This window comes from Mauremys mutica, chromosome 4 (genome assembly GCF_020497125.1).
Source record: "Mauremys mutica isolate MM-2020 ecotype Southern chromosome 4, ASM2049712v1, whole genome shotgun sequence".
In the NCBI taxonomy this organism is placed as follows: domain Eukaryota; kingdom Metazoa; phylum Chordata; order Testudines; family Geoemydidae; genus Mauremys; species Mauremys mutica.
Genome location: NC_059075.1, coordinates 105880022 through 105895563, shown reverse-complemented (window position 1 = coordinate 105895563; position 15542 = coordinate 105880022). Strand labels below are relative to the sequence as shown.

At 46.0% G+C, this 15542-nt stretch overlaps 1 protein-coding gene across 1 annotated transcript in view; it reads left to right on the top strand.

Annotated features, from left to right (window-relative positions):
* Positions 1-744: 744 nt before the first annotated feature.
* The window catches only part of IGSF22 (immunoglobulin superfamily member 22), a 210452-nt gene continuing 195654 nt past the window's right edge, over positions 745-15542 (top strand). The window contains exon 1 of the mRNA XM_045012353.1: positions 745-850. The gene's annotated coding sequence lies outside the window, so the exon portion shown is untranslated. The remainder of the gene's footprint in view (positions 851-15542) is intronic.

Sequence of the window (15542 nt, the reverse complement as noted above, 5' to 3'; positions counted from 1 at the left end):
ATACACATCCTTTCCCCGGGATGCCTGTCAATAGGGACCCAAGGGTTCTCCCATTCTCTCTTGTTATCCAGGGTTGTGTCCCTGCAAGTGTCAGATAACAGGGCTAGAAAGTCCACTGACTCACCAATGAAATAACAAAAGCACCGTTTTGATTTCCCCTGAGCAGCCTAATGCAGCATACTAGGATTTTTGCATCTGGGAAGCATCCTAAGGGCTGAAATCAAGAGCCATCTTCCATGCCTTCCTCCTCTGAAGGTGAGAGACCCCGTGGTGACTTTTAAAGCTTTAATGGCTTTATTTTCCACTTCTGCACAGATTGAGGTTTTTATCCCACATGAAAATTAAAACTTTTAAAGTTTCAGAAACAACCACAAGATCTTCAGCCTTTTGGAGTCTGTGCTCATCCCAAAAAGCTGCTGGCAGTGACAGAAGCTGAGAAAGGGGAAAGCTCAGGGATATACACTATATGTTGACAGGGACAGTACTGTAAACAGTAATTATGAGCTGAAATGCTCTTTCTTTCAAAATGTCCTCTCTCAAGGTGAACTGTGAAACAGAAACAAATGCTGGTTGGTTTTTTCCATTTACAGCTCTCTTATGCTGGGTAAAGATGTCACCTCATCAACTTCTTTAAAAGTTTTTTTCCTCCTGTTTTTTTTTTTAATGTTTGAAATATAAGGAATATCATGGTAACCATGGTATCCTCATGACATCATGGTTACCATGAGAACAAAGCTGGAATAGTGTCATCAGACTTCCTTCCCCCAGATATGTGTTGTGTTTTATATTTAATAGAGATAGCCAAACCCCTCGGCCAGCCTGCGGAAAGCAGCCCTGCTTCACTTCATCGGTAATGTCAGGAACATGTTTGTAGCTTATAACGGTAAACTTCCTTCTGTTGCTTCTTTCCACGTTAGCACAATTAGTTTTGGACTAGCGTTAAGGTACCATCTCCATTACAAATGATACTGTGAAATACCCAGCTGAGGAGACAACCATGTTGTAAGAGAGTCCCCGGAGACACCTGTAGATGTGATGCAGATGGGAGCCACTTGGCAGCATAGGTTTTGACACTGTTTGTAAAATGATGGTTTGGTGTGCACTTGCCAGGCAAACCCTGTTTAAAAGCAGTTTGACTAATCCAGCTTCCTTGCCAATGAGCATGATTCCTCCAAACCAAAGGCCCCAACCTGCAATGAGTGCTGCACAGGCTGAGCTCTGACCCTTCACATAGCTCCATTGACGGGAAGGGGGCTCCATGGGAGTGCAGAGACCCACCTGCACAGAGGTCATTGCGGGATCAGAGTCTATGTGCAGCAGTGGGCACTGAGACCTGAGAGTGCTGGGGCTAAAGCTGCACATGATTAATCTTCATGTTCTTTTTACAGCACTCTGTATTCAAAATAAAAAGCTGGTGGGAGGAAAGAGGAAGAAGTTCCATGTGGTCTGGTTGCTGTGAATGCCAGAGCGACACACTCCCCTGAGTACATCAGTATTGCAGGGCAAACGCTGCCGTCACCAGAATTGTGCCCTTTATTGTCTCTTTAGTTTATGTAATATCCAAAAGCAGGTACCAGCTATTTTAATAGCAAAGGATTTTACTTTATTACAATAGTCAGATATTACTCATTTCATTATAGATAGCAATAAGCAAACTGTAAACTCCCAACCACTAGTTTAAGTAGCTTTTCCCCCTTACAGACCTACAAAGTTCAAGTTCCCTCCTCCCAACACAATCCTTTAATTTTATATTTAACCTGAAGCAAATATGATACACTAGGTTTTAATAATCAAGCATTTAGATAATTGAATGGATGTATATGGCATTGAGAAGGGAATGATTTTTTCAGATCTAGTAGAAAAATAAAACATTTACAAAATTAACAAGCACATCCATAAGTGTTTTAAGTCTCACCCATGCACTTTTATACCTAAAAGCAGCAAAGAGTCCTGTGGCATCCGACGAAGTGGGTATTCACCCACAAAAGCTCATGCTCCAAAACGTCTGTTAATCTATAAGGTGCCACAGGACTCTTTGCTGCTTTTACAGATCCAGACTAACACGGCTACCCCTCTGATACTTTTATACCTAGGGGCTATCTTCACACCTTGTCTCTGTAGTTTTCATGGCATTTATATGCATCATATGAAGACGTATTTTCTCTTACAAATTCAGTTTGTTTTTGCCTCATACAACCTACTGTGGGTCTCCCTTCCTTTCCTTGTCTTGGCATAGGTGCCAATATGAGAATGGCAGTGCAGAAAAGGAAGACAGGCCAGATCCTCAACTGGTGTAATTTATCATAACTATTCACTTCTTTGAAACTACCCTGATTTACATCTGCTGAGGTTTTGGCCCAATGTGTAACAATGAAGAGTGAGGTCATGGGGGAAGATATGGGGGGTACTAGAAGCCACAGACAAAGTTTCATACAACAGCAACATTATTACACTTTCTTCAGCACTTTATTTAACACAACACAAGTCTTCCACACACTCCATTAATCCGTTCCTGAAAGCCAGTATCTCTCTGCCTGGCCTCTACCTAAAGTCTCTCACTTCTAAGGCTTCTATCTCTGCAGGTATTTCCTACCAGATCTTCTACCTGCCTGGGGCAGAAAGCTCGCCCTGCATCCTTCTCTTGACCCCACATCTCCCCAGGGCCAGTGCAAGGATGTTTTGCGCCCTAGGCAAAACTTCCACCTTGCGCCCTCCTCCGTTCCCGAGCCCCCGCCCTGAGGCACCCCCCCGCGGCAGAGTGGGGAAAAGGTAGGTGGAAGATGCCATTGCCTTTAGTCTGCTAGCTTTCCCCTGGGACCTCCCATTGGAGGTGAGCCAGAGATGTGGCCCTCTGATCACCCATGGGCCTGTGGAAGCATGCACTCACTGCAATTACACCCCTACCTGGCCAGGCATAACGTAGCAGCTCTTTCCTGTCTAGCATCTCCTACCAAAGGTCACTGCAGTCCCACCATGGTCTGCCTCTTCTCATGACTCAGCCCTCCAGCCAGGTCACATTTTAGTTCTGCCTCGTCTAGAGCAATAAAGAGTCCAACAAGTAAGAGTTGGAATGTGCTGACAAAAGGTCTTCAGCCTCAACTCCAGGCACTGTGGTCCTCATGCAGGGGTGAAAGTGAGCCGGTACAGGCCGGTACTCCGTACTGGTAAGAACCCTCACCGGCCCATACCCAGCCCACATTAAAGCGCTGCCGCGGCAGTGCTTTAATTTCCCTGCCCCTTTTGCCTCCCCTGTTGGAGGCCCTGCCGGGAATGTGCAGTAATTTTTGTTGTCAGTAGGAGGTCATGGTGCAGTGAACTTTGAGAACCCCTGATATATACTACTAATGCCCCACAGAGATTCCCAGCAAAGAACATCTAGCATATCGGGCCCAGAATTTCCTTTAACATTGGCTGAACCTCAAACAGACTCACATTTTAGAGTCAGTCCAAGTTGTTTTCATGCCATATTAGATATTGAACAATATGGAAGCTCCTGTGGGAGAACATTAATAGGAATAATTTATTAAGTGAAGATTCTAAACAGGGTACAAGTAGTGCATTATACACCAGTATCAGCTGTCCCGCTCAAGAAGGTTATTTAAGTTGGGACATTATTGGAGTAGTCCACTAGTAAAAGCCCATGCCTTTCTTATCATCTATGAGTCCAGTTTCACCCCCTATATCAAATCCTGACTCATGCTGCAGATACCAACTAGCAATTCATTCTTCAGTGGGAAAATCACTAGGATTGTACCGACTGCCAGAATCCTGTGTCACAAAGTCACTCTCTGACTCAGAGCAAGGTCTACAACAGCTGTGGCAGTGATATGTACTGTAGGTGAGTCATACTGAAATGTTAGCATGAACATAAGAACCTTATAACACCCGGACAGTATTACATTGACCCATCTACATTATAGTGAAGCATTTGTCATGTTATAGTAAAGGGCTTGTCAACATTTTATGATGTACTTTGATAATGACTACGTACTGCAAAACTTTAAAAACTAATGATAATAATATATTACTTTAGCATATGTCATTATATGAATCCCTAATTGCTTTATAAACTATGGATCAGAACCTTGGCTGATGTAAATTATTTGGTGTATATTGACTTCAGTGGAGCTAAGCTGATTTACACCAGCTGAGAATCTGGCGCTATATGACTACAGGGAGGAATCAGTTTACACACCACTGAATGCGGCTACCTCTGGGGTGCAATGTGGAAGATCACTCAACAACATTATATGAGCGTTTGGAAGAAAAAAATGCTATCTTCAATTTAAACTGTAGGAGAGATACAGGTAAATAACATTACTAGTGTTTCCATTCAAGGATTCCAAATAAGTATTATTCATAAATAAAAATGCTAAATTTTAACCCTAGGGTGCTTTACAAATATTACCTATACCTCATGGGCCAGATCCTTTGTTGGTTTAAATTAGTGTAGCTCTCTTGACTTCAATGGACCACACCCATCGAAGTCATAGCCCCAAAACACCCCTAACATCCCTAAACCTAGGTAAATAAGTGATATGCCTGAGTCAGAATCCTACACTATGCATGCCAAAGCTTTGGGGAAGTTCTGATCTGCAAGTTAGTCTTTAGCAAGCATTGTTACTTATATCCTTTTCAGAAATGGCTGAATGAAGAAATACAATAGTTAAGTGGCTGCCTAGGGTCACAAAACAAGTACAGGAGGTCACCAGTATACCGCTCCCCCTTATCCGTCATTTCACTTATTCATTGCTTATCAATAGGAGAACATGTTCCGATTCACGTTGGTCCCGATCCATGTATCCGTCGTTTGCAACTTACTTTCTTCACTTTTTGCATTGCTTTTCTGTGGAGCTTAGAACCCACTGGCAGCCAGCGCCCCCTTCCCCCTCCAACGCCTCCCGTCCTCTGGCAGCCATCAACTCTTCCCCCTCCCTCCCAGCGTCTCCTGCCTGCCACAGTCAGCTGTTCAGCGGCGTGCAGGAGGCACTGGGAGGGAGGGGGAGGAGCAGGGACGGGGCGCACTCAGAGGAGGGGGCGGAACTGGGTGGAAAGAGATGGGGCGGGGGTGGAGGGGGGCAGGAAGAGACAGGGTGAGGGTGGAGGAGGGGCGGGAAGAGGTGGGGCAGGCCGTGAGTACAGTACTGTACAGTATGGTACTACCCATCATGAGTGGAAAACAAATTCAAAGTGTTAAGAGTGGGCCTGTGTTTAAGAGGCAACGTAAAAGTGTAACATTAGAAGTGAAATTAGATGTTATAAAGCATATTGAAAGAGGTGAGTGTGCAGCCAATATTGCTCATATTCTCAGCTTGCCTGCTATGGCGGTACGCACAATTTTTAAGAGTGCTGATTGAATTCGTGAAAGCGCTAGGAGTGCTATGAAATTGTCATAGATGAAGACAACAAAACACAGAAGCAGTACAGTGGAGAAAATGGAATGTTTGCTGGCTGATAGGATTGATGACCTCCATCAAAAGAAAACTCCTGTGACTTTAAGCTTGATTCAGGAGAAGGCCAAAAGCCTGTATAACAATTTAAAGGAAAGAGAGGGAGATAGCTCAACAGCAGAAAAGGAGATCTTTAGTGCTAGTCATGGGTGGTTCCACAGTTTCCAGAAGTGTGCCAATCTACATAATGTAAAACTCACAGGAGAAGCAGCTACTCTCCAAAACAAGCTTTTAATGTAGATAAGATGGGTCTTTATTGGAAGAAGATGCCAATGAAGAATTATATTTCTCATGATGAGAAGCCTCTAAAGACCGCTTAACCCTTCTGCTTGGGGGAAATGCAGAAGGCAATTACAAGTTGAGTCATAGAATATGAGGGTTGGAAGAGACCTCAGGAGGTCATCTAGTCCAACCCCAAGACAGATTTTTGCCCTAGATCCTTAAATGGCCCTCTCAAGGATTGAGCTAACAACCCTGGGTTTATTAGCAAGCCAATGCTCAAACCACTGAGCTATCCCTTCCCCTGCCTGTCTAGCACAGTGAAAACCCAAGAGCAATGAGGGGCTAAGTCAAGTCTTGTCTCTCCATAATTTGGAAGTTGAACATTGCCTGGATGACATGCAATATTTTCCGTGAGTGATTTGTAGACCACACTGTTCCTGAATTTAAGGGTAACTGTCAGAAGGAAAATTTGGCCTTTAAGATTCTCCTTCTGCTGGATAATGCAAGTGCCCACAAAGTGTACTATGAAGCTCTCTGCCTGAATGTCAAGATCCTATTTTTGCCACCAAACACCACACCATTGCTGCAGCCTATGGACCAGGGTGTATTGGCCACATTCACGGCTTATTACCTATGGAGGATGTTCTCCATGCTGATTAAGGAGATAGCAGGTGAAGGAAAGTCCAATGTAAAGGAGTTTTGGAAGTCCTACAACATCCTGAATGGCGTAGAAAACATTGACATGTTGTGAGAAGAGGTCACTTCATAATATATGAATGGCATTCAGCACCATGCATGGCAGATGCTGTGCACAGCTTTGTGGGATTTGATGCCGTTCCTGCTCTCTGGCAAGAAATTGTCAAGTTGGAGAAGAATGTTGGCTTCGAGGAGGTAGAGAAGAAAGATGTAGAGGAGTTGTTGGAGTCTCACACTGAGCAACTGACAAATGAGGAACTGATTGAGCTGGACCAACAACGGATATCCGAAGAAAGCAAGGATGACGACGACAATGTGGGGCAGGAATCCAGGAGTCCGACGACAAAGAATCTCTCCCGTGTCTTTGGATTGCTGTATGAGATGATGGAACTCATACAGACCACTGATCCTTTTCGTGAACAGTCTGCCAAAGTCTCCAGGGCTCTCAATGATGCAGTGACTTGCTACAGAGAGATCTATCATTCAAAGATTCATGCAGGAGAGCAGACATCGATAAAATATTTTTTTAGGACTTCTGCAACTGAAAAGCCAGCTACGGAAAAGCCAGCCCAAGAAAACTCAGCCGCAACCCTACCTAAGGTACTGTATGCCTAATTGACACTGTTTTATATTATTTATTAAAATGTTCTGTGTTTGAATGGTGTTTGTAGGGTTCTACCTTATTTTATTCAATGTTTTATGTATAAAATTTGTACTGTATAACCTGTCATTGTAAAAAGGCACACTGTTTAGGTGAAAAGAGCATTGTCATAGGCAAGTGTGGCAACATTGTGAACTCATCCCCCCCCCCATTCCATTATTTCTTATGGGGGAAAATTCCCTGGTATCCATCGTTCTGGTATCTGTGGCCCTTTTCAAGAACGTAACCCTGACATATACTAGGGACCCTCTGTAAATCTCAAAGATGGAGAAAGAACCCCATCCTCATGGCCTATGCTATAACGTCTAGATAAAACTTCCGGATCAGATATTATGGGCCAGATCCTCAGCTGGTATTAAATGATGTAGCTCCATTGAAGCTAAGCAGATTTACATCAGACGAGGATCTGGTCCTGGGTGTTTATCTTAGACTTGGATCCTGCAATAGATACTGCATTGGTGGGCAGCTGTACTATGCAGAACCTCATAGACTTCAGTAAGGCTCACAACACAGCACTCCACTATTTCATTCGTTCGCAGAACAGGGGCCTTAATGTGTAACGTTTGTTTCTGTCTGTGTACCTGTAATCTTTTTGTCCATAGTGTATGTGTAACTGGTGTCTAATATTTGTGAATATGTCTGTCTCCCTCTGTGTTTGTATCTTTCTCTCTCTCTCTGCCAGTAATGTATGCATGTCTCTCTTTGTGTGAGTGTGTGTAATTTACATCAGGTATCTTTATATTATCTACATTTGTCTGTCTGTGTGTGTAACATGTCTGCGTTGTGTGTTATGTATGCATTTGTCTACGTGTATGTGCCGGCCTGTGTATGTGCTGAACCAGGACACACTACTGCAGTAGAGGCTGTTGCTGCTGGAAAGGGGGAGCTCCAGATGCTCTGGCTCCCTAGGGGGCTGGAGTCTTTTTCTCTCTGGCCGCCCCCTGCTCCTGGGCGCTCCTGCAGCTTGAATATTTCATTCATGCTTTCTCCTTCGCCATCTCTCTCTCCGATTCAGGGAAAACGTGTGTGGGCGGCCTTTGAAAGGCTCCCTGTCAATCAAGGCGGTGAGCTGAAAAGAAAGCGAGCGAGAGAGATGGGGGGAGAACAGCTTTAATGGGGGTGGTGGGCGGCTGTTGTTGCTGCTGCCGCCAGCCTTGCAGCTCTTCCCAGGGGCATCTGCATAGACAGGGGGAGTGATTCCTGCACCACAAACCTGCTCTGGGTGGGGGGGGGCACCACCCCACATTCATCACCTGCTGCGAAACCACCTCAAACAAGGAAGGGAGAAAACTTCCCTTTAGCGGGTGCTCTGGCTAGCTAACCCCCAGGCCCCCTGGCTGGCTGTCATTGTCCTCCATAGGGGAAGGTAGCTTTGCAGCATGCAGGGTGGGTTGGAGAGCTTTGCACGGTGTGCTGGGGCTTTGCAGGCTGTCGAGGGGCTTGGGGCGCCCTGGGTAGTGGGGTGGAGCTCTGCAGAGTCAGCATTGGGGTGCTTTGCAGTAGGTAGAGGGGCTGCAGTGTGTAGGGAGGCTTCCCAGTGTTGAAAGGGCTTTTGATTGTGTAGGGGGCTGGGGGTTCTTTGCAGCATGTAGTGGGGTTATGGAGCCTTATCCTGTGGCGGGCGGGGGGTGCTTTGTACTTTGTAGTGGGGTGGGGCTATACAGTGGGGCTTTAAAATGTGGAGTGTGGGTGCGTGGGTGCCTTGAAGCGTCTAAGGGGCTGGGGAAGTTTTGCATTGGGGGGATGGGGTCGGGGAGGAGGGGGGGACGAGTCAGCGTTTGGGGGCTGTGCAGGCTCGGGGGTTGCAATGGGGGGTGGAGCTCCGCCGTGTTAGGGGGACTGGCCGCGCGCGGCAGGGTGGGGGGCTTCGCCGCCTGCATGGAGCCGGGGAGGACGGGAGGAGGGGGCTGTGCGGTGTGCAGGACACACACATGCCCTCACGTCGCCTTCCTCTGCCTGCTGGGCTGCGCGCTCCTGCCGCGTGAGTGAGGGGGGCTCTTTCTTTGTGCGCCCTGCGTACCTGAGCGGGGCGGGAGGGAGGGATGGAGCCAGGTGGGGGGCGGCAGGAGGGGGCTGGGGGGCAGCATGCATAGCCGCGGCAGCGCTGCGGGGAGCTCTGGAGCAAGGCGGCGTGGGGCTGGGGGGGGGGGGAGAGGCAAGAGGAGGCTGGTTGTGCAGCGCGGCGGTGGCGGCTCCCAGGAGCGACGGGACCAGCTTGCGCTCGATGGTTAGAGCGAGGGGCAGGATCGGGCTGCACGGGTTGGTTCGGTTCGTGCGCGTTCGTCCGGGGTGTGTGTGTGTGTGTGTGTGGCCGCCCAGCTCCCCTGCATGCCTTTCCCCCCGCCGCGTCCCGGCTCCATCTCGCCCTGCTGGCTGCTCCTGCTGCTGCACGGGGAGCGATGCACCAGCAGCCTCGGCTCCAGGGAGGGCTAGGAACCTGGAGTGGGGGTGCGTTTGCTTCATCTTGGAGGGTGAACAGCCGCTAAATAAATAAACCCCGTTGGTGTTGGGGGGAAGAGAAACCCGGGGATGCAGGGCAGTTGCTCCGATTTCCATGCTTCTGGCTGTAAATCTGCAAGCAGCATTAAAGGCGGCCGTATAGATTCCGAGTGATCGATAAGACCCATTTTCTCCATCTCTGTTTACATCCCCTAGGCACGAATACCTAGGGGAGTCCGGTCTCCCCCCCCCCCCCGCCACCCCCGACCTTTCCAGCTGCGAGCAGGAGCTAGGCTATTGTTGCGATGTGTTGAGGGGTGGTGGTGGTTGGGAGTATTTTCAATAGAAAAATCAAAAGCAATGCGTTAAAAATACAAAACAAACCCAGGATAATCTAGTTGTTTAACGGATCTTGCTGGTTGAACAAAATGCAGCTGGCAGGACCCAGGGTTTGGGGGAAATTGGTTTCGAATCACGTACGGGGTGGTTAACCTGATAACTACTCACTGCAGTAAAATATTAACAATAGCAACAGCTTTGCGATGCTTTCCTGGAATAATGCTGCCTTTCGAGCTGATGTGACAGCCAACGCCATGGTAGACTATCACTTTCTACTAGATGGCAGTGCTGAGAGCAGGATAGTTAATGTAGGTCGGGGTCTCAAACTCAGTTTACCTTAGGGCCAGTGCCAGTCCTCAGATCCTCCCAGTGGGCCAATGTCACTCATGCTCCCAGAAAACGCCCCCCCAAAACTCCGCCCCACACCTGCCTAAGGCTCCAGGATGGAGTTTGGGTGAGGGAGGAGGTCTGGAGTAGGGGATTGGGGTGCAGGCTCTGGGAGGGAGTTTGGGTGGGGGAGGGGGTCAGGTGCAGGCTCTGGGATGGAGTTTGGGAGCTGGGTGTGTGGGGGGGGATGGGGTGCAGGCTCTGGGAGGGAGTTTGGGGGCAGGAGGGAGTATGTGGGATGGGGCTGCGGTGCTTACCTGGGGCTTCAAGGCGGGGTGGGCTGGGGGGCCTCCGTGCGCTTCTGCCCCCAGGCGCCCCCCCCACCTGCAGTGTCCCATTGGCCGCAGGGGTGCTCGGGGCGGGGGTGGGGCAGTGCATGGAGGCACAGCCCTGCCCTGCCCCTGGGCAACAGGGAGGAGCTGGCAGCCACTGGAGCAAGCAGGCAGACGCCACTCAGCTCCGCTGCGATGTCGGGGCCCCTGAGGGGGGAGCACCTGGGCCCCGGCAGGTGGGGCCAAGGGAGAGATCTGGTCCCAAAACTGCTGGAGCCCCGCGGGCCACATTGGGGAGGCTCGCGGGCCGCAGATGGCCCATGGACCAGGAGTTTGAGACCCCTGATGTAGGTAATGAAGTCCTGGGAAGCTGGGGACTTTTGTGCAACTGCAGGTCTGTGAGGTGGTTTGTTTGGAAGGGTTTTGGTGGCACAGAGCAGAGAGTGGAACAAAACAATGACTGTGTGTAGCCAGTTTGTTGGCTTGTTTACAGTTAAACAGTTATCTTAGAATATATATCTCCTCTTTCTGTGAAGGGGTAATTCTTACATTGCATTTGGGAAAGAAGAACAACTCAATATTTTAGGTCTCTGGCATTACACGATTATTACTACATTAAATTCCTTACATTGATTTCAGTAGAGCGATTCCGATTGACAGCAGCTGAGGATCTAGGCCCTTTGCATGTGTTAGATTAATAAACAATAGATTTCAAAGAAGTGTGTGAGCAATACCCTCTCTTTGTTTCATGTTAGCCATGTGTAGTGGGACAGCATTTGTTGGTGTGAGCTCTGCATTCAGATCAAACAGTTTGAGAAAATATTTCTTGCATGAATCATACATTAATGGTTACATTCAGATCTCTAATACCCACAGAGGTATCATAGACTAAAGCAGGAATTGTGCATATATAACTTAAGGCAGAATTTTGTCCTTTGTTATAATATTTGAATAAAAAAATTAACTTTTCCTACACTTGTTTTCTGATGACCCATTATGAATGCAGAGACGAGCATAGAGTGCAGCACTTTAAAATATATTTGTATCAGAACACTGGGACTAAAAGGTTTATACACTTCTACCCCAATATAACGCTGTCCTCGGGAGCCAAAAAATCTACCGTGTTATATTGAACTTGCTTTGATCCACCAGAGTGTGCAGCCTCACCCTCCCGGAGTGCTGCTTTACCGAATTTATAGCTGAATTTGTGTTATGTCGGGGTAGAGATGTAGTTAGGGTCACTTCCACTTATGCTTCAGGGGTCTGATTGTGCTCCAATTGCAATCAGTGGGCATTTGCCATTGACTTACTTGGGGGCCAGATTGGAACCCACAACCCTGATGCTCCAAACACATATGCACCTGATAAGTGCCACTCATTTCAATAAGTCTAAACATATAAGCAAAGTCAAGCATTAGGATCCCAAGTGTGCAACTTTGTTTTGCTAAAATGAAATATGAGTCATCTTTTTCAGTACTGATCTTTTGTTGATATCCACTGTCCAGGCTGAATAAAGCATTACTGCCAGTAATTTAGGGTCTAAACTTTTAAAGAGTGTTCATTCCTTTGTTACAATGTGTTCTGCAAGCTAGATGTCATTCGGGTGAAGCAAGAAAGTGTATTAGCCTTTAAACAGCTGCCACACACATTCATGGATACACTATTAGTCTAAAATGAAACATATATATTCTCCATCTAATTAAAATAAAGCCATATCCTTCGCTAAAATGTCACTGGTGCACTTTATTCTACTTTCTTTGAGCCCAATCCCTTATATTTCCATAAGACAAGGGCTACTTTGTTGGACAGAATTTAAAAAAAAAATACAAAGAAATAAAAGAAAGCCAGTCTTCATGTTTCTTAACTTTGCAAAGTGCCAGAGCTCGGTTGCTTGCCAAAAGGAGGGTTAAGCGCTAGCTATGGAAGACGCCTGTGGAGGGTTTGTACCACCCCTGCATGCTATCCTCCATGTATCATCTACTCCTGCAGGAGTGTTGCTATGACTATATACATGTGTTTTCAGTAGCATCTAAAGGCCCTTAGGGAGAGCTGTACCCCACTGTGCAAGGCACTGTACGGGCACATGTTAAGAGAGAGCCTGGCCCTAAATAATTTACAACCTACACAGACAGGACACAGGAAGTATGTTTATCCCCATTTTTACAAATGGGGTCTGAGGCGAAGAGAGGGGTGATTTGCGTGAGGTCCCATAAAAAATTCTGTGTGGCGTCAGCAATTCTACGCCTGAATCAGAGTCCAGTGCCTCAGCCACAAGATCAACCTTCCTCCCTGTTGACTTCTTGTCATGCCCATCCCTCCTTACAAAACTTTAGCATGGGCAGAAAGGGGCAGTGCTGGTGATATTTTGAAGTTCAGCACACAGATCCAAGTAGCTGCATCTTGTACACCAGGCAGAAATTGTCCTTAGACAATGTGCATGTTGGCAAAGCACCAGTACAGCCACTGATACAAGTAAATACAACTGGGGGCCTCAATAGATCTATTAGAAATACCTTAGCTAGGTACATACTGCTATGTTACAATTGGCAGAAAATATACTGGCTCATTGATTACAGGCAGCAGTCCAACAGTCCATAAGCTTCTTTCTCATATCCACTTCAGCAGCAATGCGCTGCTTTTACACCTAAGTCCTAGAGCTATGCATGACAAGAAAGAAGAGAATGGTGGTTATGTGTATGCGTCACTTGACTGTATGCCTCCAAGTTCCTGTGCCATAGCTTTGTAGTGTATAGGAGCTGTTTTTCCAGACTGGGAGCTGCAGTAAGTTCTCAGGATAACTTGCACTGCTGTGCAGCTGTTTCGCCAGTAGGGAATAGGGCATAGTTGCTCTGGGGCGTGGCCCAGTTCCTTTCAACACCTGAATGACAACTCTTTGTTCTCCATGGTGTGGAGCAGTTTGAGGATGTGTAAATGACAATGAATTGCAGTATGCCATGTGCATGTGAGTCGTGCCATCCCTAGGGATCTGCAGCATATTCCTGTGCAAAATCATGTACCAAGAGGGGCCCTTAATAATTAACTTGTATTAATCTCTTGAACTCATTTAAGTCATTCAGTTTTATTTGAAAATGCTTGTTTACTGCATATGCCTTATCTCAGTCTTGAAATGTAAGAGACTTTTATTTTTAATTTGATGTTTCCCTCTCTCAAACTGTTATTTGTGAAATCAGTTGTTCCTGAACTAGAGTTAATTAATCTTATCAATCGAGAATAGAATTTCATATCATAATATAGTGCACTTTCCAGGCAGATCCTGCACTGTGAAGAACTACACATACTGGAGGCTTACAATCATGAATAAGAAACCTCCTACCCATGATTTTGATTTATAACATCTCAAGGGATCAAAATAAATGTATTCCCTTCAGTCTTTGTTTATTAAATAGCATGTACAATGAGCAAAATTTGCTCTGAAAATGCAGGCCTTAATCCTCCACTACTCTCTTCTGCATTGCTGGGGAGGTGCAAAGCAGTCATAAAGCTGAGTTAAAACTACTCGCGCAGGCTTCTCTTTGAGTAAGGGGATTCTTGGGACGCTTTAGAGCTGTCATAGTGACTCCAAGACACACTCCCAGGCTGAGGCAACTTGAAACTGAGGTGAGTGGCACAGGTTCGGTGCATCTGCACAGGGACTCGGAGGCATCACAGGGTTGTAGCTACAACCGTTCAAACATTTCTACTATAAGTAGACCTCAGTGCAACACCTTACACGATTTGCAAGCCTTCAAATTAAGAATAAAAACAGTGGGTGTTTTGCTTGTTTGTCTCTGGCAAAGTTACTGAAATATTCACTGTGTAGATTGCTAGTTTGTGCAATCTTTCCTTACAATGTCCGTTCTTCAACTGTTTAAGAATTCTGCAGTAGATTTAGTTTTGTTTTACTCGGCGGAATTAAGACAACAACTCAGTAAGTCTAAGATCATATTGAATGGAATAGTAGACTCAAAAAGAAGCAACATATGGGCCATCTGACTTGCTATTTTCAGGGCCTGATCCAAAGCCTGTAGAAGTCACTGGAAAAAAAAATCCTCTCCTTGGCTAAAATAGAAACTTCTGTTCCAAAGTAAGTGTCCACACAGAGACTTGCACCAAACTAACGACATTGGTTTTAGAAAGCCAGTTTAATTTAGTTAAATCATTGCAAGATTTGTGTTACACTAGTTCACAAAATTCAAGAACTGGTCTAATTGGCCTATAGGGCAGATTGCAATTCCTGACAAATTTAATTCTCATTTACACTAAGGCCCCTTTCTGTCCAAAGGGGGCTTAATGTAAATAAGAATAAAACTGATACAGATGTGGGGCTTTAGCTGTGCAACTTCTTTTAGGATTAAGATGAGCAGTATTACTCTTACTGTAGACAATAAAAGGTCCAATGCTCCCAATTGACATGCAACAAGCTTTTTAAGCAATAAGACACAACAGGCAGTGCATTTTTGGATGATTATAGCATACGTCCATTGGTATTTGTAAGGCACAAGGCTGAAGGTCAAGGAGCTTTAATCACCTGGGAAGTGCTATAATTGCCTTTGAATGCAGTGTCTGGGATGGCTTGCTTCCATTATAAAATGGAATTTAGACATTTATGCAAAAATGGGTAAAGAAAAGAGAAATGCGAATTTACTGTGTATCTAGACCTGGAGGTGAATGACATTGACAAACTGTCCGAAATTCCATTGTGTGTCAAAACTTAGAGGTTTCCTAATCATTTGATCATGGAGAAAGTCAAGCCTTGTCTATACTAGGGACATGCGATAAGTTATACTAGTTAGAAACGTAAAGAAAAGGGGAAAAAATCAATTTTTCTTCATTATAACAAATGCTTGTTCCTGCCACTCTCCCCATTTGTACTGTCTTTTAAAGGGAGAAACCACTACTTTAAAGTTATGTCAGGTTGGAGGAGGAAGGTGAGTGTTGCTTTTTGCTGGTAGCTTAGCTCCTTTTAGTCTGAATCTCTCTCTTCTTAGGACAAATGTACATGGAGAAAAGAGAAAAGGATGGCAAGAGACAGGAAGATACAACTTCTGTCTGAGGCTTTAGGTGCATTGGAAGACA